The 24487-nt window shown below is 39.1% G+C and overlaps 1 protein-coding gene across 3 annotated transcripts in view; it reads left to right on the forward strand.

The window, feature by feature from the left end:
• The window catches only part of gtdc1 (glycosyltransferase-like domain containing 1), a 78711-nt gene extending 64221 nt beyond the window's left edge, over positions 1-14490 (forward strand). Inside the window, exons 11-14 of one of the 3 annotated variants that reach the window (XR_007946813.1) lie at positions 901-1286; positions 2007-2085; positions 13178-13327; positions 13622-14484. The gene's annotated coding sequence lies outside the window, so the exon portion shown is untranslated. Of the gene's footprint in view, positions 1-900; positions 1287-2006; positions 2086-13177 lie in introns of all 3 variants that reach the window. The other 2 variants (XR_007946811.1, XR_007946812.1) reach the window with 2 other exon arrangements.
• Positions 14491-24487: the final 9997 nt, after the last annotated feature.

Genomic DNA, 24487 nt, shown 5'->3' on the forward strand with positions numbered 1-24487 from the left:
AAACAACGTAAAACAGTGACTAAAAATGACTGAAAATGACGTAAAACTGTGACTAAAAATGACATAAAACTGTGACTAAAAACAACATAAAACTGTGACTAAAAACAACATAAAACTGTGACTAAAAACAACATAAAACTGTGACTAAAAATGACATAAAACTGTGACTAAAAACAACATAAAACTGTGACTAAAAACAACATAAAACTGTGACTAAAAACGACTGAAAATGACGTAAAACGGTGACTGAAAATGACTGAAAACGACTGAAAATGATGTAAATCAGTGACTGAAAACGACTGAAAATGACGTAAAACAGTGACTGAAAACGACTGAAAATGACGTAAAACTGTGACTGAAAACGACTGAAAATGAAGTAAAACTGTGACTGAAAACGACAAACTGTGCATTTTACTGCAGTTTTCAAAAAATGAATCATTTTTAGTTTATAATTCGGAAAAATGACAGAAAACAGTGACTAAAAACGACTGAAAACAACATAAACGGTGTTAAACTAACTGCAGTTAAAAACAAAACATTTTTCTATGAATCCTTTTTAGGTTTTAGTGACTACAAAGTAACACAGCAACTGAAAATGAGAATGACTGAACACAACATAAATGCTGTTTGTCTCCCATCAGTTTTCCAAAAAAGCAGATCTTTCTATAAATAATTTTTAGTTTTCAGTGACTAAAACCACATAGCATAAAACTATAAAATAACAATGACAGAAACCTGGGATTTAACTTGACAGAACTCCTGCAGTTTAAAAAAAGCAGATTTTCCTCTGAACGATTTTTATTTTTCGCTGGTAAACGTAAACTAAACGTCTTTATTGAACCTTTTTCTACTTCCTGTTCAGATTTGTTCGTCCACGTTTAAAATCCTTTTTCCTCTCAGGTTCCTTCAGCAGAACTTCCAGGATCAGGTTTCAGTGAGACCACAACGGTTCTTCTAAAGACGTCCGTCAGAACCAAGAGTCCTGGAGGCCGGCCAGAACCTGGTCCTTGTCTGGGTCTGGATCCATGTGGCTCTTTAGGAAGGTGTCTCTGAGGAGGTGAGGTCTGGCCCAGGGTTCTGGTGGTTCTGGGTCTGGATCAGGATCAGAGCTGTGGTTCAGGCGGAGCTCCAAGTGGCCCGCCGAGGACTCCGCTAGAACTGGATCCAAAAGGTTGTTGTCATGACGATAGCAGGACCACAAAAGAACATCATGAACAGCTGTGGAGGCAGAAACACAACGGTTCTGATCAGAACCAGTTAAACACAAACACAACGGTTCTGATCCGGTCAGTTTATACAGAACCAGTTAACTGTTGACTTCAGGACTCAGAAACCAGTTTGTTGTTTTTTGTCCCACTGTATTCATTTTACATCATGTTTCACTCAATTTGTCTTGTTTTTTACGTTTTGTTTTATATTTGTTGTTTTTAATCTCGTTTTACTCATTTTGTGTCTCATTTTGTCTTATGTTAGTTGTATTTTGTCTTATTTTTATTGTTTTTTGTCTCATTTTTGCCATTTTGTGTCTCTCTTAGTTGTTTTTGTTCCATTTTAGTCATTTTACATGACTTTTTTTTTCATTTTATGTCTTATTTGAATCATTTTGTCATTTTTTTGTCATTTACTGTCTTGTATTGGTGGTTTCTGTGTTCCTCTGATTGTTTTGTTGTTTTGTTGTCATCTGTGTCTAGTCTGTCTTGTTTTAAGTTGTTTTGTGCATCGTTTTGTCATTTTGTGTCTTGTTTTGGTTGTTTTGTGTCCTGTTTTGCTGTTGTGTGTCTTGTTTTGAAAGTTTTATGTCATTTTGGTCATTTTCTGTCTTTTGTGGATAATTTTTGACATTTTCTGTCACATTTTTGTCATTTTCTGTCTCTTTTTTTGTTGTTTTCTGAAATGCAGTGGAATAGAAAATTACAATTATTGAACTAATTAATAATGAGGAGAAGCAGCAAATTGTCTCATTGGGTTTTAAATGAAAATGGTTTAGACAAGGAATTCTTTTACAGGTGAGTCCAGGTGATCTAAACCTCAGTGACCCGGTTCACCAGAACCCCATCAGATCCAGATCTGCTGAGGAGCCTCCAGGTCAGTTTGTGTTTGATCCGGATCAGAGTGACAGAAAACAGAGTCCAGATCAGCCTGAAGCCTCGTTCTGATCCTCCAGGACTCACTGATTCTGACCCAATTAGTCTGAAGCCTGCAGGCAGCAAAGCATCATGGTCCAGCTCACTTCCCCCGTCAGACCCCCGACCGTTAATTAATCAACGCGACAGTGATCCAGATCACATCAGTCCTGCTGCCGGCACTGAGCGCGCTCAGTCCGTCCTCCACACGCCTCCAACCTCAGGCCTCGCTCAGCCACCGAGAAAACGTTTCCTCAGTCAGACGGAGAGTCCGAGAGCAAATGTAGAACCAGAACCAGGAACCTGCAGAATAAAGATAAAGAACCAGAACCAGGAACCTGCAGAATAAAGACAAAAGAACCAGAACCAGGAACCTGCAGAATAAAGATAAAAGATCCAGAACCAGGAACCTGCAGAATAAAGATAGTAGAACCAGAACCAGGAACCTGCAGAATAAAGATAAAAGATCCAGAACCGGGAACCTGCAGAATAAAGACAAAAGAACCAGAACCAGGAACCTGCAGAATAAAGATAAAAGATCCAGAACCGGGAACCTGCAGAATAAAGATAAAAGATCCAGAACCGGGAACCTGCAGAATAAAGATAGTAGAACCAGAACCAGGAACCTGCAGAATAAAGATAAAAGATCCAGAACCGGGAACCTGCAGAATAAAGACAAAAGAACCAGAACCAGGAACCTGCAGAATAAAGATAAAAGATCCAGAACCGGGAACCTGCAGAATAAAGATAAAAGATCCAGAACCAGGAACCTGCAGAATAAAGATAGTAGAACCAGAACCAGGAACCTGCAGAATAAAGATAAAAGAACCAGAACCAGAACCTGCAGAATAAAGATAAAGAACCAGAACCAGAACCTGCAGAATAAAGACAAAAGAACCAGAACCAGGAACCTGCAGAATAAAGATAAAAGAACCAGAACCAGGAACCTGCAGAATAAAGATAAAAGAACCAGAACCTGCAGAATAAAGACAAAGAACCAGAACCGGGAACCTGCAGAACAAAGATAAAAGAACCAGAACCTGCAGAATAAAGACAAAGAACCAGAACCGGGAACCTGCAGAATAAAGACAAAGAACCAGAACCGGGAACCTGCAGAATAAAGATAAAAGAACCAGAACCGGGAATCTGCAGAATAAAGATAAAAGAACAAGAACCGGGAACCTGCAGAATAAAGACAAAAGAACCAGAACCGGGAACCTGCAGAATAAAGACAAAGAACCAGAACCGGGAACCTGCAGAACAAAGATAAAAGAACCAGAACCTGCAGAATAAAGACAAAGAACCAGAACCGGGAACCTGCAGAATAAAGACAAAGAACCAGAACCGGGAACCTGCAGAATAAAGATAAAAGAACCAGAACCGGGAATCTGCAGAATAAAGATAAAAGAACCAGAACCGGGAACCTGCAGAATAAAGACAAAAGAACCAGAACCGGGAACCTGCAGAATAAAGACAAAGAACCAGAACAGGGAACCTGCAGAATAAAGACAAAAGAACCAGAACCGGGAACCTGCAGAATAAAGACAAAGAACCAGAACCGGGAACCTGCAGAATAAAGACAAAGAACCAGAACCGGGAACCTGCAGAATAAAGACAAAAGAACCAGAACCGGGAACCTGCAGAATAAAGATAAAAGATCCAGAACCAGGAACCTGCAGAATAAAGACAAAGAACCAGAACCGGGAACCTGCAGAATAAAGACAAAGAACCAGAACCGGGAACCTGCAGAATAAAGACAAAGAACCAGAACCGGGAACCTGCAGAATAAAGACAAAGAACCAGAACAGGGAACCTGCAGAATAAAGACAAAAGAACCAGAACCGGGAACCTGCAGAATAAAGACAAAGAACCAGAACCGGGAATCTGCAGAATAAAGACAAAGATGGAGGAAGAACCAGAACCTGCAGAAGAAGGAACCACAGTTTTGTTTCTTTGGTCCATGTCGGTGGAAACACGGCTGGAATCAGTCCTTTAGAGGGAAATGTTGACTATAAATGGACGATTCGTGTGAAGGAGTTCAGTCTCTGTGAGGTCAAGAGTCAGTTTAGGAACTGAGGACGACAGAAAACTGAAAAAGACAAAAAAAACCAAGAAGAAAACGGAAAACAGCCGCTGAAAATGACAGAAAACCTGAACTAAAAACAACAAAAGAGTAACTGAAAAGTCGAAGCAGGTTAAACTGGTTCTGACTGAGATTCTGCTGGTTAAACTGGTTCTGACTGAGGTTCTGCTGGTTAAACTGGTTCTGGTTGAGGTTCTGCTGGTTAAACTGGAGGTTTCGTGTCTGTCTGTGGCTCAGCAGCAGCTTGGAGCTCGGCGCTGATAAATATCGGTGCTGATGGCGTCGGACCGGATCAGCTTCAGCGCCGAGGCCCGGTAATGAGCTGCAGGAATATTCATGACACGTTGCCGGGGCCTGATGACATATGGCAGCTCAAGATGTCGGCCATCACACCCCATTAACCGTTTAGAGGCCGAGTCCTGGAAGGTGACGGATCCGTCCTGATCCTGACCTCCATCACGGAAACACCCCGAGGATCTGGATTTTACTGCCTGCAAACCTCCAGACGTCTGGCAACGACAAAAACGAGGAATTAATTCACGTTGAGGAAAGAAAATAAAGGATGAGAATGTTTGTAGGTTCTAAATCAGTCACACTGTAAAAAAAAAACAACAAAAAAAAGTAAAAATGTGGAAATCTGGCAGCAAGAAGTAGTATTTTATATAATTTTAGTAGAAGAAACAGAGACTCATTGTACCCAAAATTAGTTCTTTCTTTGAAATAAATACATTTCCACAGTAAACTGATGCAGTAAAGATGCGTAAAACTCCACCAGACTGCAGGAGATGTAACTTCCTGTTCAGGAAGCTTTGACCATATATGGCTGATTTGGGGCGTGTTTATGTAAATGAGGTAAATGTATTAAAGAAACTGTCTTTTAGTTGACTTTTAGTTTATGTTGAGCTTGTTTTGGTTTATTTGGTGGATATTTGGTTCTTATTTTGAACAACAAACTAATTTTGGTTTTAAATTAGACAAAAGTGTAAAAAATTAGCATCCTGAACCGCAGAATCCACCTGAAAGTTAGAAAAGCGTGATTGTTTTCTTTCGTTCTCTTTTAAAAAATCAACAAAATTACACAATTTATGAGTTAAAAACTGTAAAAAAAAGAAAAACTTCACCTGACAGCTGCAACACTTCACAGCTTCATCATTCTGAAGTAAGATCAGTTTTTAGGTTCAGCTTTATTTCTTCGTCTTCGGTGTTTTTTCCTCACACAGACTTGCAGTAAAATGAAACAAATCCTTTTTCTTTCTTCGTTAAACAGATTAAAACGTTAATTTTTCTGCTTCTGTCTGAGCAGCGAGAAATTAATCCTCTCTACTGAAACGATGTTGTTTTACAGGACGGCCGACATGCTTACGTAACCTTAATTCCTTTTCCTTCATCCTCTGGAAGTTTGCTGAGGCCAGTTAACGGGCCGTTAATATCGAGATGGCTCCTCTTACGTTGATTAGTTCCACTATTTTTCTAAATAAATCACATTTCCTCCTGCAGACGCTTTTTAATTGAGTGGACGGACGCTGAGCAGAATGAGAACAAGACGAGGAGAAAGAAACCGCTTTCTGTCACATCAAAACACAGAAAACAGCAAAGTTTCATCACTGAATGATTTAACTGTTCAGTTTCTGATCAACTGTTGTGTTTTAGAAACGTTGGAGATGATTTTTTAAATATTTTAAGATGCAAAATAAGAGTTCTGACTTTATTACATTTAGTTTTCTGAGGTCAGAAGTCGATTTCAAACTTAAATTTTGAAATTTCTCCTCTTTAACTTTATTATTTATCATAGTTATGAAATAATCAGTCAGATTGTCTTTTTTTGATAATACACATTTTTCCTAAATGCTTGTTTTTCTTCACAAGTTGCTTGGAAATATCTTAAATTGTTTCAAAATTAATAATTTTAATTATTTTTTCAATTACTTTATTATTTAATAAATATTAACAATTAATATTAATATTGTTATTTTTTATAATACATGCATCATAATGAAATGAGAGAAAAATATGCACAACAATATGCAAAACAATGACGGACACAAAATGACGCAAAACACCCACAAAGACACAGCAATCACAATGTTAAATTTGACCCGTCTATCCACCCCAACCTCCTCCCTGTCTGATGTTTCTGATCACAAAAATGCAAAATGATGGAAAACTACCAAAAAAAGATGCAGAACAAAGTGGCACAAAATAACCACAAAGAAACTTAAACTGAACACAGAAAGGCACTAAACACGAACAAAGACAATGAAAATGTCTCAAAATAATCACAAATAAACACAAAAATATCCCAAAAAGATGTAAAACAACCAACACGGACATACAAAATGGTTCACAGCCACCACAAAAACACACAAAGCGAACACAAACAGACGCACAATTACTAAAAATGATGAAAAGACCACAGTGACCACAAAGTCTTTTCCAAACATTTTGTTGTTCACTCTGAGAAAAATGGCACAAAACGACCACAAAAAGACACAAAACAACCCAAGAGTGACACAAAACCACCACAGAGACCTTTTGCAGCAGCAGAGGCTCATGGGTATTGTAGTGTCTTCTACTGGTTTTACTGCACTCTGTTTTTTTTTAGTTTCAGCAGCAGATAATCTCCTGATGAACGCTTCACACGCTGAAGTGCTGATGGGAAAGTTTCCTCATGAGCGACCAACGAGGATTTCACATCTCATCAGACACTTTCATCGGCGAGTGCGACTCCACAATCTTCAAGCAGGCAGATTAAAAAGGGGAATTACAACATAATCTTAAATAATCCAAACAGCACGGACACTCGAGTACGGAGTTATTCTGAGGTCCGACAACACTGTCAATCAACACCCGGATTACGGTTAAAATTAGCACGAAAACTTGCCGTTAATTTGCGACCCGGCGGAGCTGATTAATCTGTGGGGAGCTTCCACAGATCAGACCGTGATTAAACACATAATGGCTTTAATATTTGCGCCGATGGAGGATCCGTGTTTGCTTTGTGTTGTCAGGAGCTTCTTTGGGTCCGACACAGATTAGAAAGTCGTTATCTTGTGTTCGGTGCCTGCGGGGTCATCTTCATCCTCCGACAACTACAGTAAAGATAAATCAGCTGCTTCCCTGTAAAATACAGAAAAAAAAATGATGTTGTCACGAAGCCTGAGTCTGTTTAAAATCTGTCAAAGTGTGTCTTTAAAGCAGTCTGAGAGCTGCAGAGAATCACTGATATTCAGACAAATAAGCTAGAATTAGACGGATTCTCTATGGAGTTCTGAACTGTGTTCTCTGGTTTCTGTGCTGATTCATGGACAAGTGTTCTTGATCTATCCTGTACATCTGTATAATACATAAAAACTCCTAAAAATCAAGAATGTCTCTCAGTTACAGCTAAATTCCTCTAGTGATATCTTATAAAAACATAAATTGAGGTAAAGAAATCGAAAAATAAAGCATCAGAACTGTTTATCAGCTCCTGTCTGCAAACAGATCACTGATGTTCAGACAAACATCACTGTGATACTAAAGAATCTAAAATTAGAGATTACAGATTTTAAGTCTCTTTTACCATCTTAAAAGTTCAGAAATTGTAAAATAAAGCACAGTTTAATCAATGAAATACAAAAGTTAATAGTTAATATCATTACATTATTTGGTTATTACATCATTAATCATTGTTAAAGTAAAACTGAAACTAAAATCAGACAGATTCTCAATGAAGTTCTGAACTGTGGATTCTAAATTGGCCTTATTAGCATGCATTCACAATCTATCCTGTACATGTATATGATAAATAGAAGCTTAAATGTCAATTTAATCAAGCGTTTCTCACATAAATATTTTGGAATAAATAATTAAAACACTTGATGTGCAGACAACTATTATTGTTTACTGTGATGCTGAAAGAAACTAAAATCAGACAGATTCTCTATGGAGTTCTGAACTGTCTTTCTCACTAGTTTTACAGCAGGTTTATTCAGATGTACATGACTGATAATGACATCGTCAGGTAGTAAAAGGACCTCACCATTAGTGTTTTAATGTGTCTGAATGTAGTTCTGACTGAAAGCAGAGTTTTGAAAATCGTTCAGCATCATTCAGAGCTTGACTCTCCGTCCGGTTAATCGCTTTTTTCTCCTCGGACTCAGAAACAGGATCAAACTGAGACCAAACGTCTCTGGGCTTCATGTCCTCGTCTGAAGAGTTGAAAGTTGGAGGGTTTGAATCGATTTCTGGGGATTAGCCGAGTGTATGTGAGGTCTGCTGCAGGCTGACGGTTCAGATCTGCAGAAAAAAAAACCCTCCGTCTGCTCGTTTGGGGCCAAAATGATTCATGACACTGAAAGATCCAATCATTCACTCTGTTTCTCTACAAACTGATGATACTGAGCTGCTAATGTGATCTTTTTGTATTTCTGTGTTGGTAAAGAGACATTTCTGCAGAGAATGAATGATCAGAAAGACTAAAAAACTTCATCATTAGAGCTTCATATTAGCACTGCAGTAAGCTGCTAGTTCAGTGTCAGTTTGTGTCACTGTTGTGGTATTTATTCAAACCTGTTGTGTTTCTGTTTTTCTTTATTGCCTCTGCTCAAGCTGTGCTAAGCTAACAAAGCTAGCTATTCAAAAGTGTCTCCAACGGACATCTTCTGGACTGCTGTGTGTGTGAGGTTTTTTGCTAATATACATGTTTTTATTCTTGTAAATCGTTTCGATACGAACATAATTATTTATGCTAGCATATTTCTTATGCTAATTTTTTGCAACATACATTTTTTTATGCTTAGAAAACTTTTTGATGCTCACATTACTTTTATGCTAACATATTTTTACACTAGCATAACTTTGCTTGCTAGCATTTTTGAAGCTTAGAAAGCATTTTGATACAAACATTTTTTTGCTAACTTTTTTGCTAACATACATTTTCTATGATCAAAAAAGGTTTTGATGCTAACAGTGTTTTTTGCTATTATTTTTTACACAAACACAACTTTGTTTGCTAACATTTTTCATGCCTGGAAAACTTTATGACGCTAACATTACAAACCATATCACATGCATATCACATTTTTTACTCTAACACAACTTTATTTGTTGACATTCTAATATTACTTTATGCTAGCATTTTTTTAATCCTTGGAAAACATTTTCTTGCTAACATTACTTTTATGCTAACATATTTTCTGCTAACTTTTTTGGTATGCTACCATAACATTCATGCTAACATTATGTTGATTCTTTGACACAAATGAACCCATAGATATTCATATAAAGCATTAATATAGCTGTATATCATCAGTATAGCTAACAGTTACTGTCTCTAATGTGTTTGTTTGACCATAAGTGGAGTTAGCGTCACAAAAGATCAGCAAATATTCATTAAATTTTTGGCTTTTCTCTGTAAAAAAAAACTACCTGAAATTAGCTTGTACTGAGGAAGTCAACAGAGGTCCTTACGGAGAGTGATGTGGTCATGATTTTAGCCTTGTTCTTCCTGTTTTTGGTTCTAAGATGGGTGCTGTTTACGCTGGTTTTTACGTTGTTTATTGTTGACTCCAGGTTGCAGCGCTACAAGTTTTTTTACTGTAGTTGTCAGATTCATGTATGAAGGTTTATGAAGTATGGTTTCGTGCTGTTGGTTCAGTTCTGTTGTATCTGTTACAGACACTGCTGATGGCTGATATCAGATCTGATCAGGTTTAATAGAGAGGTGGCTGATGGGATGGCGAGGAGGATGACAGTATTTACTCAGCTGCCGTCCTCCTCCTTCGTCCTCTCGGCTCACACTCCTGAAACAACGGCGAGTTCCTGCGTCGGTCAGATATCAGCAGCAGCAACGTTCTCACCTTTCATGCCTCAGTGACACCTGAGGGCCTCCAGGGCCCCGGGGCCGCCGTCCTCCGTCCTCACTGTGGGCACCAACGCAAACACCAACAGAAACAGGATCTGCAGGACGCTTGGAGCTGCCGCTTGACCTCAGTTCAGGTCCCGGTTTTCCCTGAACCTCTCAAGTTAACGGCAGGATGATGGGAAAATGTTCCAGTGGAAAGAAAGACGCAGAGCAGCTGGTGGTTCACACAGTTTACAGAGTTTACAGGAGGCTGTTCGATGTTCAAATATCCATTAAACCTGCTCAAAGCAAAAAGATAAAGACGTCATTTGCAGAGTTTACAGCTCGACATTTAAACATCCAATAAATCTGCTCAAAACAAGAAGGAAAAATATTGTTTACAGAGTTCATTGAACACAAAACCAACTTTTAAATATCTGCTAGATACTGACATTCAGCTATCTGCTAATAAACCTGTCCACAACAGAAAGATAAAAACTTTACAGTTTGTCTCATATGTAGTCATGTCTGAATCTGAGAGTCAGACCTCATATCTGACCGTCTTCCTGTCAGATCCTTATTATTCATACTGCAGCTTTTTATTACATCGCATGAGCTTCCTCAACTGAGCTTTTGGTTGAACTTTAAAGTCTTCTATATGTTTTCTTAAAAGCTGAGTTTCACCAGAGCTGCTGGTGAAGTTGATCAGCTGCTACTAAATGAATGGCATAACTTTAAAATGTCAACTACACTTTAATTTAAACCTTAATTGTTTCCAGTTGAAGCTTAAATTGACACGTTTTGAATGCACGTCTGAATGGAGTCCATGCATCACATCTAAACCCGTCTTGATGATCCGTCTGAGATCTTTAAAGTTTAATATTGAGAAGTTCTTGCTCAAGCGCATATCTGCCTCTTTTATCTTCTCATGCGTTGTTGACTCTTCAGTCCGAGCGAGCGTTAAATGAGACTCGACCTCCATCTTTAAACTAACACAAACACAGTTCATGGTCTTCTGTTGGTTCCCACTGTCGATGGAGGGGCTCTCGGAGGCTTTAAATCTTCCCCGGAGGCTCATAAAAACTTCTTTGACGTTGTTGAAATAATGAAGAGAAGCAGAAGTTTGAATAAGTGCTGATGAATTTTTCATGCTCGTCTGAATATCTGAGCGGGTGTCTGGTTTGACTGAGTTAAAAGCAAACAACAGAAGCCCGTCCAGCCTGCAGCCTCTGCAGAGGAAACAAAGACGGGGTCTGGTGTCAGAGTCTGCCGGTTTATCAGCCCGCCGCCGCCGCGACAAAGACTTGAGCGCTTGCATCCCTCTCTCATCATTAATTGATTGTTGCAAGCGACTCGACGCTCTCCGCTTCGACAAACAATCCGCAAAAACAGACTCAACAACAGCCGTGAAACAACCTCAGGATGATGAAACGCAGCCTGAGGCCACAAAATAATGAGTCCATTGCAGCGCGATTAGACAACGACCTGCAACGCTGGTCTGACAACAAGTCCCCTTCTAGAACGTTCTTCTGTCAGGAGGTCCAGGTCAGATCTGTTGGTGGTCAGGTTTCAGTTTGGTTCCTCTGTAGAAGGTCAATGTGACTCAGCAGTTTGAGGAGACAAGCTCTGCTGTTGTCCAGTAAGGCCATGAACAGGGACAAAACTCAAGTCTCTTTAAATCTAAAATTCCTTTATATGAAGAAAAGTTGGTTTTGTTGCTGCACGGAGATTCTAGTCTTTACTGGTCCACAAATCCTGGACCTGGACCAAAAATGGACCCTCAGAATTCTGGCCCAAAGTGACCCAAAAATAATTTTCAACCCAACCCAAAACAGACCAGAGAACAAGAACACTCAATTCCTAACAGACCAAAGACTGGGTCCAAACAGGCCCAGAAAACTTAATCCAGATGTGACCCAAAACAATCGTCCAGGTCCAAAATAAAGACCTGATCCAAAGCAAGCCAGAGAACAAGAAGACCCAATCTTCAACAGACCCTAAGACTTGATCCAAACAGACTAAAAACATTTGATCCAGAACTAGATCAAAACCAGTTGTCACAGAACGATTAGATCCCAGCAGGTCCAACAATCTGACCAGGTCCAAAGCAAGCCAGAAAACAAGAAGACCCGGTCTTCAACAGACCAAAAGATCATAAGACTTGGTCCAAAGAGACTCAAAACATCTGTTCCAGAACTGACCCAAAAACAGTCGTCACAGAATGATTAGATCCAGACAGGTCCAAAAATTTGACCAGGTCCAAAAAAAAAAGAAGAGATCTAAAACAAGCCAGAGAATAAGAAGACCTGGTCTTCAACAGATGGAAGGACCTTCAGACCTGATCCATACAGACCCAGAACTGACCCAGAAACAGTCGTCACAGAATGATTAGGTCCATTCAGGCCCGAACGAACTAAAAGATAATTGAACCTGGTACAAAAAGAGCTTTTGGAAAGTCAGATCCATTACAAAATGAATCTGCAGGTACCAAAGTGAGTCACACCCAGTATGAAGTAGGCTGGACTCAAGTGTAGTCTGACCAGACCCAAATGGACTCTTTATTGAGGTTCTGTCTTGTTTCTGTGTGATTGTCGTCCCTTAATACTGGAATTTGTGGAAACCAACCCAATCAATCTGAAAGTGACACAGTAAGAAAAATGAGGACCAGTTGGACCTGGGGAGGTGAAATCGGTTCTGAGACGTTCCAGGTGTTGAAATTCACTCATCGAAGGAAACTGAAATGTTTCTGTTGGAGTTGGTTTTAGAGGTTCTGAAATGATTATGCTGGACGTGATTTTAGAGGTTCCAAAATGTTTAAAGTGGACCTGGTTTAAGAGGTCCAAGGATTCTGAAGTGTTTATGTTGGATCTAGTTTTAAAGATTTAGAAGTTCTGAAGTGTTTCTGTAGCAAATAGCAGATTTGATAACACCCCTCGTGGTTTTTGGGCAGGTGGTTCTACAAAATGAAGGCGTTTTAGGGACATAACGAGTCAAGGCATTAAAACACAGACCCAGAACCTGACATCTGTCATAATATGAGAGAACATCCTTTAAAATCGAGATGAGTAGAAGCTCTGTTGTGGTTCTGGGTGATTTGCTGTAAATCAGCTGCTCATAGATGAATTTCTCTGTCTTGACCTCTTTCAGCCTAAAGCTCGGACCTTGATCAACCTGTTGGCCCTCCATCGGCCCGCTGGTACCTCTGTGACCTCCAGATGAGATGAAATCCTCCGAGGCTTCGACAGGACGTTAATCTCTCGGCTTTAGCGGCTGATCTTCAGTCACAGCAGAGAAAAGGTATTTTGTGCTTCACTCTTTAAAGCTGCTTACGGACTGAAGTGACTTTAATTTGGTTCTTGAGAGAAACAGTGAGAGCTCAACGTGGAGGATGTACACCCAGATGACACGTCGTTTATTCTCTAAGACTCCCCCGCTGCTTCCTAACAGACTTTTATTCATCTGCTAACATCGGAGCTGGACACATTGGACACGTGTTCTTATGTTATGCTGAAGTTTGGTGGTGTTGTTTCCACCTGCTGATGAAGCTCAGTGTGTTTCTGAGTTTGTTATTGGCTTTTCTTTGTCCGACAGCAGAAATAACGAGCTGCATCGTCCAAACGAAGCTCTGAGGGCAGACCTGATGAAACTCTGCTGTGGAGAACTCGGGCTTTGTGAGCCTCTGTGAAGTCCATGTGCAGTTTGACACGTTCACACATATTTTGTTGCAAATTGGAAATAATTAACTTGTTGAAAGCAGAATGCTTCAGCGCTGTATTGTTCTTTATGAAGAAATGTAATTAATGTTTAATTTAAGAGGCGAATGCAGATGTATAAAAGGCACAAATGGCAGCGTGCTCTCTGTAGCTGCTGCACTCTTTAAATATTCATGACTTCAGTCAAAATAAGACACTCGACAGCCTCTTTATGAGCAAAAAGTCATTTATTTCTTATTCTTTTTCATTTTCTAAATGAGAAACAGCTCAGACTGACTTCACTTCCAGACCAACTTTTCTTCTTTCTGCTCTTTGTCTTCATGAACTCAGTGACCAGAATGAGAGGCAGAAACTGAAACCTGCAGCTGGACACAGAACTCCAGTGAGGTCCGTTAATAATGGGATTTATAGTTAATGTGGTTATAATTAATATGGTTTATTATCAATGTGATCCATTATAAAAACGGTAGACTACCAGTGTGGTTTATTTTGAACGTGGTTTAATATCAATAAGATCCATTATAAATGTGATCCATTATCAAAATGAGCCATTAAAAATATGGTATTTTATCATTGTGGTTTATATGAAAATGGTTTATTATCAATGGAGTTCATTAGCAGTCTGATTTATTATTATTATTATTATTGTTATTATTATTATCAATATGATCCATTATCAAAATGATCCATTATTAATATGTTCCTTTATAAATATGGTATTTTATCATTGGTTTAAATGGTTTATTATGAATTTAGTTTATTACCAGTGTGGTTTATTATTGTGATTATCATTATGATCCATTATCAAAATGATCCTTTGTCAATGTATTTTATTATCAATATGTTTTATTATCAATGTGGTTTATTATTAATAAAAAATTATTATCTGGTCGTATTTCAGGGTTTTCTTCCAGCATCGTCTCCTCTCTCGGTTTAATTTTCCTTCTGATTTCAGCGTGAACACGTTTAATCTGGATTCATGTTTGACAGCTCGGTTTGATCTGCTAATTTAAACTGGCTTCCTGACCATTTATGCGGCTGGCGTGTGGTTGGCGTGTGGTTGGCGTGTGGTTGGCGTGTTGAGCAGCACCTTTGTCCCTGATGGGATTAGGTCATGTGACCCGTGGCCGTGATGCGATGTGGGAGCTTATCTTTGGTTTTCATTAGGAGCCGAATAAAGGAGCTCCTAATCTTTAATACATCTTGGAGTGAAGGAAGTGTTGTCTGTTGTTGCTGCGATTACAGTTCAGGCTCGTTGTCGTCGTCCTGCTCGTTTGAGCGACGGCGGCAGAAAAGAAGCAGCGCTGCAGTTTAATCATCCTGCTGCATGAATCTGCAGCTGCTGCTTTCTTTAAGATTTAAGAGGATTTAAAGATGAATCCAAAGTGAACATCGCTGACGTTAAACTCCTCTGGCTGCAGCTGTTATCGCTCCGTTGTTCTGACGCTCCTTGGTCACGTCTGAGGATGACACGGTGACGATTTATTGGAAAATGAGCCGCAATAATCAGACATCACATCCTGAAACTGTCTCTGGTCTGGATTTTTACCTGAATTCAGTAGTTTCTATGATTTTAGGCCACACGTGATAGTTCTTCAGACTAAACTTAAGTTAACTCCAAAAGAAAAACCCTATTCCAAACGGACCCAAAGACCCAAATATAAGAAGACCTAACCCTCGACACGTCCTTCAGACTTGTGGCCCAAACAATCATCACAGAAGGTTTATATTCAGACAGGTCCACAACCTGAACTGGCTCAAAATAAAAACCTGGTCCAAAATGAATCTGAGGGCAGGAAAACCCGACCTTCAGACCAGATCCAATCAGACCCAGAAAGTCTGAACCAGAACAGACCAGAACAGTCGTCACAGAATGATTAGATCCATTCAGGTCCAGAAGAAAGACCCCATCCAAAACAGGTCCTAGAATGAGAAGACCAGATCCAAGAACCTGCAGACCTGGTCCAAACTAATTCAAAGACCTGCAGATCTGGTCCAAACTAATTCAAAGACCTGCAGATCTGGTACAAAAAGGACTTTTGGAAAGTCAGACCCATTGCAAAATGAATCTGCAGGTACCAAAATGAGTCACACCCAGGATGAAGTAGGACTTCAGTTTGTGGAAAACCAACCCAATCAATCTAAAAGTGACAATATAAGAGAACCGAGAATAGTTGGACCGGTTGGACCTGTGGAGGTGAAATTGGTTCTGGGACATTCCAGACCCTGAAACTGTCTCAGCATCCACCTGAAGTCTGCTCTGGATTTCTGCCTGAATTCAGTAGTTTCTATGATTTTAGGACACGTGTATTTATTCTTCAGACTAAAGTGAACAAACTCTGAAAAACCAAGGAGCTGGTGGATCATTTCAGATGTGTTTACTGGTGCTGTCATCAAAACTTCCTGAATTGATGGTACGTGTCCACACGATCCATCAGTTTCTTACATCCCATTCATTGTCTACATGAAACGCTGAGAGCTACGTTGCAGTGCATCGCCTCAGTGCTCATTTGCATGAAGTAAACTTGACTTCTACTTTATGCAAATTCGATGCGAGGAGTGGAGGTCCGACGCATCACGAAACTTTCATAAACCATCTAATCTAACCGTCGTTAAACTAAACCCAGGACAGATTCAGCAGTTTATTTCTCGTCATAAATGTTTTCAGAAATAATTTTGCTGAACTGTTTTTGTAATAAAGAGAAAGTTTGCGACCGAGCCGCCATGTTGGTCTGAAGGGTTTTCATGTGACCACCTAGTGGCCCACTAGCCAGTTTGAACTGGTTTCAGAGGTTCTGTAGTGCTTAAGTTGGTTTTGGTTTTAGAGGTCCAGAGGTTCTGATGTGTTTCTGTTGTTATTCTCGTCTTTATGGATGATCTGCATTAATTGGCATTGATTTTGGATCATTTTTGCATCTCTTTGTCTCCATGTTCACTTTAACAACTAAAGGCTTCTTTCTTCTCTTTGTGGTCTGTCTTGTCTTGCCTTGCAAACTGTTGTGTGGCTTTTTGCGACCAATTGGAGTCTCTTCTTCTGTGTCACCATTTTGTGGTTTTGAATCTCTTTTTGGTCACTTTGCACCATTTTGCATCTCAGAGTGAAGTCTAGAATGCTTGGAAAAGACTAATTTAGCAACACCAGCAGTAATATCTGTCAGAAGTGCTGATTTTATTTGAAAACATGACGACCATCAAACAGGAGGATGTCGGGGTGGATGGACGGGTCAACTTTAACGTGGTCACTGCAGTTTTTAATATTTATTAAGCTGTAACCACGTCTTACCAACTGAACCAGGCTGTTGTTTAGACATAAACCAGAATTATGCCACTCTTTGGTTGTTTTGCATCTCTTTTTCACTCAGGATGAATCAGTTTGTGTCTTGTCATGTTGCTGGTTTGTTGTGTTTGTAGAGTTTTTCAGACACTCCACCAACATACATGAATTTAAATTTGTCTCTGCTGTTCTTCTTCTTCTGTGTTTGCTTTAGAGTTGCTTTTTCCACATCTCTTTGTTGACTTTATGGAGGTCCAGTTGGGAGAACCTCAGGTTTTCAGTGCTTTCTTGAGATGTGTTTGTTTTCTTTCTCCTCTGCATTGGTCAAGATGTTCTTAGCTTGGTTCTGTGAGGTTCTAATGGACTCCAGCTGATGTTTCACTGGGTTTCTGGGACTCAGACAGCCAATATTTGGAGGTTTTCTGCACATTCTCACAGTTTGTTTCATTCCTTTCAGTCCTCCTTTTGTTCTAGAAGTCAGTGCTGATAGAAACTCGTTTTCGCCGCCGTCTGTCAGCACCGTGAGCTGTGAGGTCCTGAACACCACGCGAGGCGTTCAGGGTCACATGTTGAAGAGATGCACTGTGATGCCTCCTCTTGATGTTTTTGGGCACTTACTGCATTTCTGTGATAAAGGCCAAAAACTGTTGATTTCAATTATTCATCGGCGCGAGGAGGCACGACACAAGATCATGCTAATTAGCATCATGTCAGCATATGTCAGGCAGCAATTATGTTAATCCCTGTGAGCGCTCCGAAGCGTCCTGTCACCTTCAGCTCCCAGAGACGAACATTAACGTCCTCATTACAGAGACACCAGAGGGACACGAGACCCATCCTGTCTCCGCTCGGCTTCATGTTTCAGCCTCGATCTGTTGTTTCAAACTGAACTTTAGCTGCAAATAACACAGAGATCAGCTGATTACCTTCATTATCCATCACTTCCTGGATACAGGACCTTTAATGCGTGCATACGATTGACAAACAGCAAGTAAAACACCAACAATAACAAAAACCTGACAGGAAAAATGTTGGGAAAAGACTTTGTAGTCATTATTGGTCTTTCCATAGTCATTTAAAGAAATGATGCATCTCTTTATGTTCTTTTTGTGTCTCTTTGTGCTAGTTTTGAGACATTTTGCATCTGTTTGCTATTGTTTCATATCTCCTTGTGGTCGTTTTACATCTTTTGTGATATTTTTGCGTTTGTTTGTGATTATTGTAAGACATTTTGATTGTCTATGTTTCAGTTTCATGTCTTTTTGAGTCTCTTTGTGGTTGTTTTGCGTCTCTTTTTGGAAACATGAGACAGGGATTAGGTTGGGGTTGATGGACGGGTCGCCTTCAACATGATGATCACTGTCTGTCTCATTTTTGAAGAATTTTCAGCCGTATTGTATCTCTTTGTGGTCATTTTGCATGTTTTTTGTTTGTTTTGTGTCACATCATGAATCTTATTGATGGTTTTGAGTCATTTTGCATCCTTTGTCTTTGTTTTTTGTCTGTCGTCATTTTGCACCTTTTTGTTGTATTTTTGCATTTATTTGTGATTATTACAAGACACTGTCTTTTTTTCACTTCTGTGACTTTTTGTGTTCAATTTGATTCTCTTTGTGGTAGTTTTGTGTCGCTCTTTGGTTGTTTTGCATCTTTTTGTGGTTGCCACACCATTTTGCATCTCAGGGTGAGTTGTAAAATGTTTGGAAAATACTTTTTTGTCATTTTGGGTCTCTTCTTGGCCATTTTAAGTAATTGTGCATCCGTTTATGTTAATTTTGCATCTTGTTTTGGTGGTTTTGAGCCCTTTTGTATCTCTTTGTGATTGTTTTGTATCTTTGTGTGGATGTTTTATGTCACATTTGGGTAATTTTGCGTTTTTCTGGGAATATTCTGAGATTTGTTTCTTTTAGTAGTCAATTTGAGTCACTTTATGGTAGTTTTGTGTCATTCTTGGTTTGTTTTGCCTCTGTTTTTTGTTTGGTCATTTTGATGCGAAATGAGTGTCAGTGGTTCCTACACTGTTCAAGATGACAAATGTCTTGTTTTGTCCAAAGATATTGAGTTTATTGTAATAGGCCAAGAATAGAAATTGTACTGTAGCTCTTCTTTAAAAGACAGTTTTTCTCTTGGGTTGAGTTTCACTAACAAAAGATTGTTTAGTTTATGATTAGTTAAAATCAGAGTTTATTAAAACACGATTTAAAACTAATTTGTGTTCAGTAAATCTAAGTTTATCAAAGAGTTTAATCAACAGGAAGATGTTTGCTTGCTTTGCCAAACTAAAAGAAACAGCCAGAAAATGGATCTGGTGAGAATAAAGTCTGTTTTTTTTCCAAAGATGTTCAGCTTACCGTCACAGAGGAGGAAAGAAACCAGAAATATTCACATTTAAGAAGCTGGAATCACAATTTAGACTGTTTTTATTAGGAACTGATTAGTTGATGATCAAAATTGTTGGAGATTATTGAATATTTGCAGATTGATTATTGGTGCTTTTGGGTCCCAGTCTGGTTAAATATCTTGAACCAGTGCAGTTGGATCAGTGCTGGTTCTGTTGGATCTGGATGTTCCCTGGTTCTGGATCTGGACATTCTCTGGTTCTGTTGGATCTGGATGTTCCCTGGTTCTGGATCTGGACATTCTCTGGTTCTGGATCTGGACATTCTCTGGTTCTGGATCTGGACATTCCCTGGTTCTGGATCTGGACATTCTCTGGTTCTGTTGGATCTGGATGTTCCCTGGTTCTGGATCTGGACATTCTCTGGTTCTGGATCTGGACGTTCTCTGGTTTTGGATCTGGACATTCTCTGGTTCTGGATCTGGACATTCTCTGGTTCTGGATCTGGATGTTCTCTGGTTCTGGATCTGGACATTCTCTGGTTTTGGATCTGGATGTTCTCTTGATCTGGACATTCTCTGGTTCTGGATGTGGACGTTCTCTGGTGATCAGACTTCTTCTGTACTGAACTCGTGCCGCTGCTCTTCTGAACTGCTGATGAACTGAGCGTTTCTTTTCCGTCACATTAAACCCAAAGAACAACAGATAAACGAAGCCGGTGCTTCTCGGCGGCCAATCGGAGCCGCCGAGCGCCGAGGCCTCTCCTCACAGGGGGAACTAATTTATTGAGCTCACGGTTGGAGGAAAATACACCATTAAAGGGCATATTTAAGCACATTTGCAATCCTTAGAAGAAGGTAACGGTATTTGAATTTGCCCCAGCTTGAAGGAGAGTCTTTAATGTTGTGTCCACGGGACAAAACGCACATCAAAGGCAGAGGACGTTCCTGACGCTCTCAATGAAATAGTTGTGGATTAAAGCGAGGGGCAGGTGGCCCCCAGACTGTCCTCCCTGGCAGCGCTGCCGGGCACGCCGCCTCACTCAGCGTGCTCCAACCGCCGCCTCGCGCCGCGCTATCGTTCCCCCGAATGCAAATTAAATCCAGGCGACGGGAGCTGCTTTGAATTCCTGCAGGAGGGAGATTCTCCCCTCCTCGCTTCTTATCAGCCCAGCACTGGGGGAGGCAGGGGGAGGCAGGGGGAGGCTGTGTGGAAGGTGCCCTGCTCCCAGTCATTATGTATCTGGTGCACCCCCCACACCCACCCAGCGCTCCACAAACAGGAGGAGGCCATGTCTGATGCTCCACAGGCTGCAGCAGGATCAGCTGACCTCAGATCTGTTCAGCCTGACAGACGCAGCGCTGGGCTCAACAAAGCACGATCAATACCTGGAGGATCAATACCGATCAGTTATCAGTGATGAAACATGAAAAGAAACAACACTGCCAGTGTGAAATATGAGTAAGAGGAAGAAAAAGTCTCATTTAGAAATAAATACTAAAGGCTTCATTTTCTGTGTCGCTGTTCTGATGACACCAGCTACTTCATTTAACTAAAAATAGTTTAAAAAAGAAGGTGGAATTAAGTTACACAATACATCAAATAATGAATAAATTTATTAAAAATAATGAATGGAAAAAATAAAATGAATAATACAAAAAGAAAAAATAATTGAGAGAAATGAACAAATAATTACAAAAATAGTTAAAAAAATTAACAAAGAAAATAACTAATAATGAAGTGAAATAGAGAATACACTGAACGATAAAACAATGATTCATTAAATAAATACCATAATGAGTGATAATAAATAAGTAAATGAGACACTAAACAAATAAAGTTAACACTGAAATAATATGAAAAAGAGAAAGAAAAACACCAGAACGCAATGAGTTTGTCTTATTTAGGAATAAATGACTTTCAGTAAAACTTTGTACTATGACACAAAACTAAAGGTGGGAGAAAAATATATAAAAATAAGTTGCATAATAAAAAAAATAAATGAATTAAAATTAGAAATCTAAAAAATATAATCAAAAATAAAACACCGAATAATACAAAAATAACTAAATATAATAAATTAATTAAATAAGAAAACAAAATAAATGCAACAGTAGTAACATGAATTAATGACATAATAAATTAAATAAAAATAAAGAAATATTTTGCCGAATGAATAAAATAATGAATCCATAAAAAGGCAACTAAAATTAATGATAGTAAAATAATTAAAACAAATAATAACCAAATAAAAAAATATTGTGTTAGTATATAAAATAAATAAACTAATTAACAAGAAAATAAATTAAACAAATTCACAAATAAAATGAATGCAAAAGTAACAAAGTGAATATGAAAGAATGAAATAAATAGAATAAATTAATTATCTACTAAATGAAAGATACATAAAATAATAAATCTATAAAAAATGCAAAAATGAGTGAAAATAAAATAATCTATAAATTAAACAAATACTAAGTAAATAAATGTAATTATATAAAATAAATAAAGTAAAGAATAATGAAATTATACATATTCACAAATAAAATAAAAGCAAAAGTAATGAATGATAACTAAACTAAATAAATATAATCAATAATAAAATTATACTAAGCTGCATGACAAAAGTTTCACTGATTGAAAACAACCAGACAAACCTTCAAAAGGAGAAAATTCCTCTAGTTAGAATCAGCCTGAGGACGTCTTAATAAAACTTAATTAGAAGCACGGCTGCAGGATAATTATTAGAATGTACTCAGATACACCTGTAAAGTTTCAAACATTATTTAGATGGTTTGAGGTCGAGGTAACTTTGCTTCACAACTAAACTGATTTTAATGTGAGGAAATCTGGTTTCACTTTGACATGAAAGAGACTTTTTAGTGATTTTTATTGTCAGAAAAGACAAATTAAAGTAACAATAATTATGTTGAAAATCAATAAAAAGAGAAAACTTGTACAGGATGTTAAATACTGTTTGTAGAATAAGTATTAATGTGTACTGTATGTACTTGTAGTATAAGTACTTCTGTGTACTAGGTGTACTTCTCATACTGTGGATTCTTCAGCCACATTTTCCGGATTCTGATCATTTGGTGTCGGTGATGTCAGCGAGCCTTCGTCCTCCTCCTCCTCCTCCTGGTTCTGCACAGGAACCATATTGTCCGTTAGCGGATCGTTTCACAGCACCGGCTGGTCGACATGCGGCGGGTCACGGTGCAGATCTGTGACCCTGGAAGACGACTGTGTTCCAGAGGAGGCTTTCTGGTCGTTAATTAAAACCATAAAACTCATCTCTGAGAGTCAAAGTTGTTCGTTTCATCGTCATCAAAATAATCCTTCATGCCTTCAGATGTAACTGAGAAGGTCCATTAGTGTGAAATCAGAAGGAACTTTCGTCTTTTCTGGAACACAAAACCTCAATAATGAAACCAGTTTGAGAGTCAGATTCTCCTCTGGTAGTGTTCACTTCTAGTACTGGTCATTTTGCATGCTTTCATGGTTATTGTTGCACCTTTTAGTGGTGATTTTGCATCTTTTTGTGGTAATTTTGCACTTTTCAGTCGTGATTTTGCATCTTTTTGTGGTAATTTCGCACCTTTTACTGTTCGGTGTGATTTTGTGTATTTTGTGGTTGTTTTTTTGAGTTTTTTTGAGCAATTTTGAGACTTTTTATGGTGATTTAGTCTATCTTAGCTGTAATTTCAGCCTTTTCTGTGGTGATTTTGCATCTTTTGTAGAGATTTTACATTTTGCATGAAGATTTGTGTCCTTTTGTGATGATTTTGCATCACAAAAGGACATGTGGTGGTAATTTGGCATCTTTTTGTGGTAATTTGCAGTTTTTGTGGGGATATTGTGAATTTTTGTGGTGGTTTTGCCTTTTTTGTCCGGATTTTGTGTGTTTTTGTGGTGATTCTGTATTCATTTGTGGTAATTTCATTTCTTTTTGTGATAATTTTGTTTATTTTTGTTGTGATTGTGTGTATTTGTGGTGATTTTGTTATTCTTTGTGGTAATTTCCATTCTTTTTGTGTTAATTTTACATCTGTTTGTTCTCATTTTTGTGCCGATTTGTATTCTTTGGTGTAATATCACCTCTTTTTTGGTGAGATTTTTGTTTCTTTCTGTCCATTTCGTCAGTTTTTGTGGAGATTTTGAGTCTTTGGGGTCATTTCAAATTTCCTGTGGTGATTTTGCATTTTTCATGGAGATTTTCTGTCTTCTTTGTGTTGATTTTTACATATTTTCCTCCTAAATGTCATGTGTCTATCTGCTGTACTGATGAAGTTCTGAGGCTGATGGAAAAAGTCCATTAAAAAGTGATAAACCTCTATGGACTTCAAGGACCTGGAACTAAAAACATTCACAGTATGAAGGCAGAACTCTGCATGGCTTCATTAAATATACTGAGGTTACTGTAGACAAAGAATCCTCTGGTTCTGAGGAGGTCAGAGCGAATGCAATGTTCAATTAGCTGATAGTGAAACTGATAAAAACATCAGAAAACAAAGGTTTCTACTATTTTTCCAGTCTCACTAACAGGGTAATTTACAGGACGTCATGTCTGAGGCTGTGTGAGTATTTCCCATGATGCCTTCAGTGGCCTCAGCAGGTGGAGGTGGCTCGTTTCCAGCTCCATGTTTTGTTGCTGTTGGACGGAGGTCTCTCATCTATTAATCCAGATCGATCTGAGGCGCTCCGGGCGGTCTCGGGGTCTGGGCCCCGCCGCCTCCGCCAGGTAAACATTAGCATAGTAATTAGCCTCTGCTAATTCAGCCAATTAGCGGCGTGTTGTTGTTTCCTGTGCGGCCCTCAGAGGAGCAGCTGATCCTGGACGGCAGCCAGCGGAGGAGCTTCCTCCAGCTGCCGTTACCCAGAAACCCATCCGCCGTTCACAGCCGCAGCCTCCACCGGTTCCCCAGCAGCCCAAGGTTCTCCTCCTTCGTCAGAGCCGGAGGTGAACTCGACCTAATCCTGTTTACACTCGGTCCTCCGTTTGCTCCTCCAGGCTCCCAAACTCTTCAGTCCTCTGAAGGATCAGTCGGCTCACAGCGAATGTGAAATTAGACAAAATAATTATTCACCGAGGGCTTCCAACACAATGTTCAGATGTGGCTGAGGAGAGAGTT

This window comes from Acanthochromis polyacanthus, chromosome 14, assembly GCF_021347895.1.
Source record: "Acanthochromis polyacanthus isolate Apoly-LR-REF ecotype Palm Island chromosome 14, KAUST_Apoly_ChrSc, whole genome shotgun sequence".
Taxonomy (NCBI): Eukaryota; Metazoa; Chordata; class Actinopteri; family Pomacentridae; genus Acanthochromis; species Acanthochromis polyacanthus.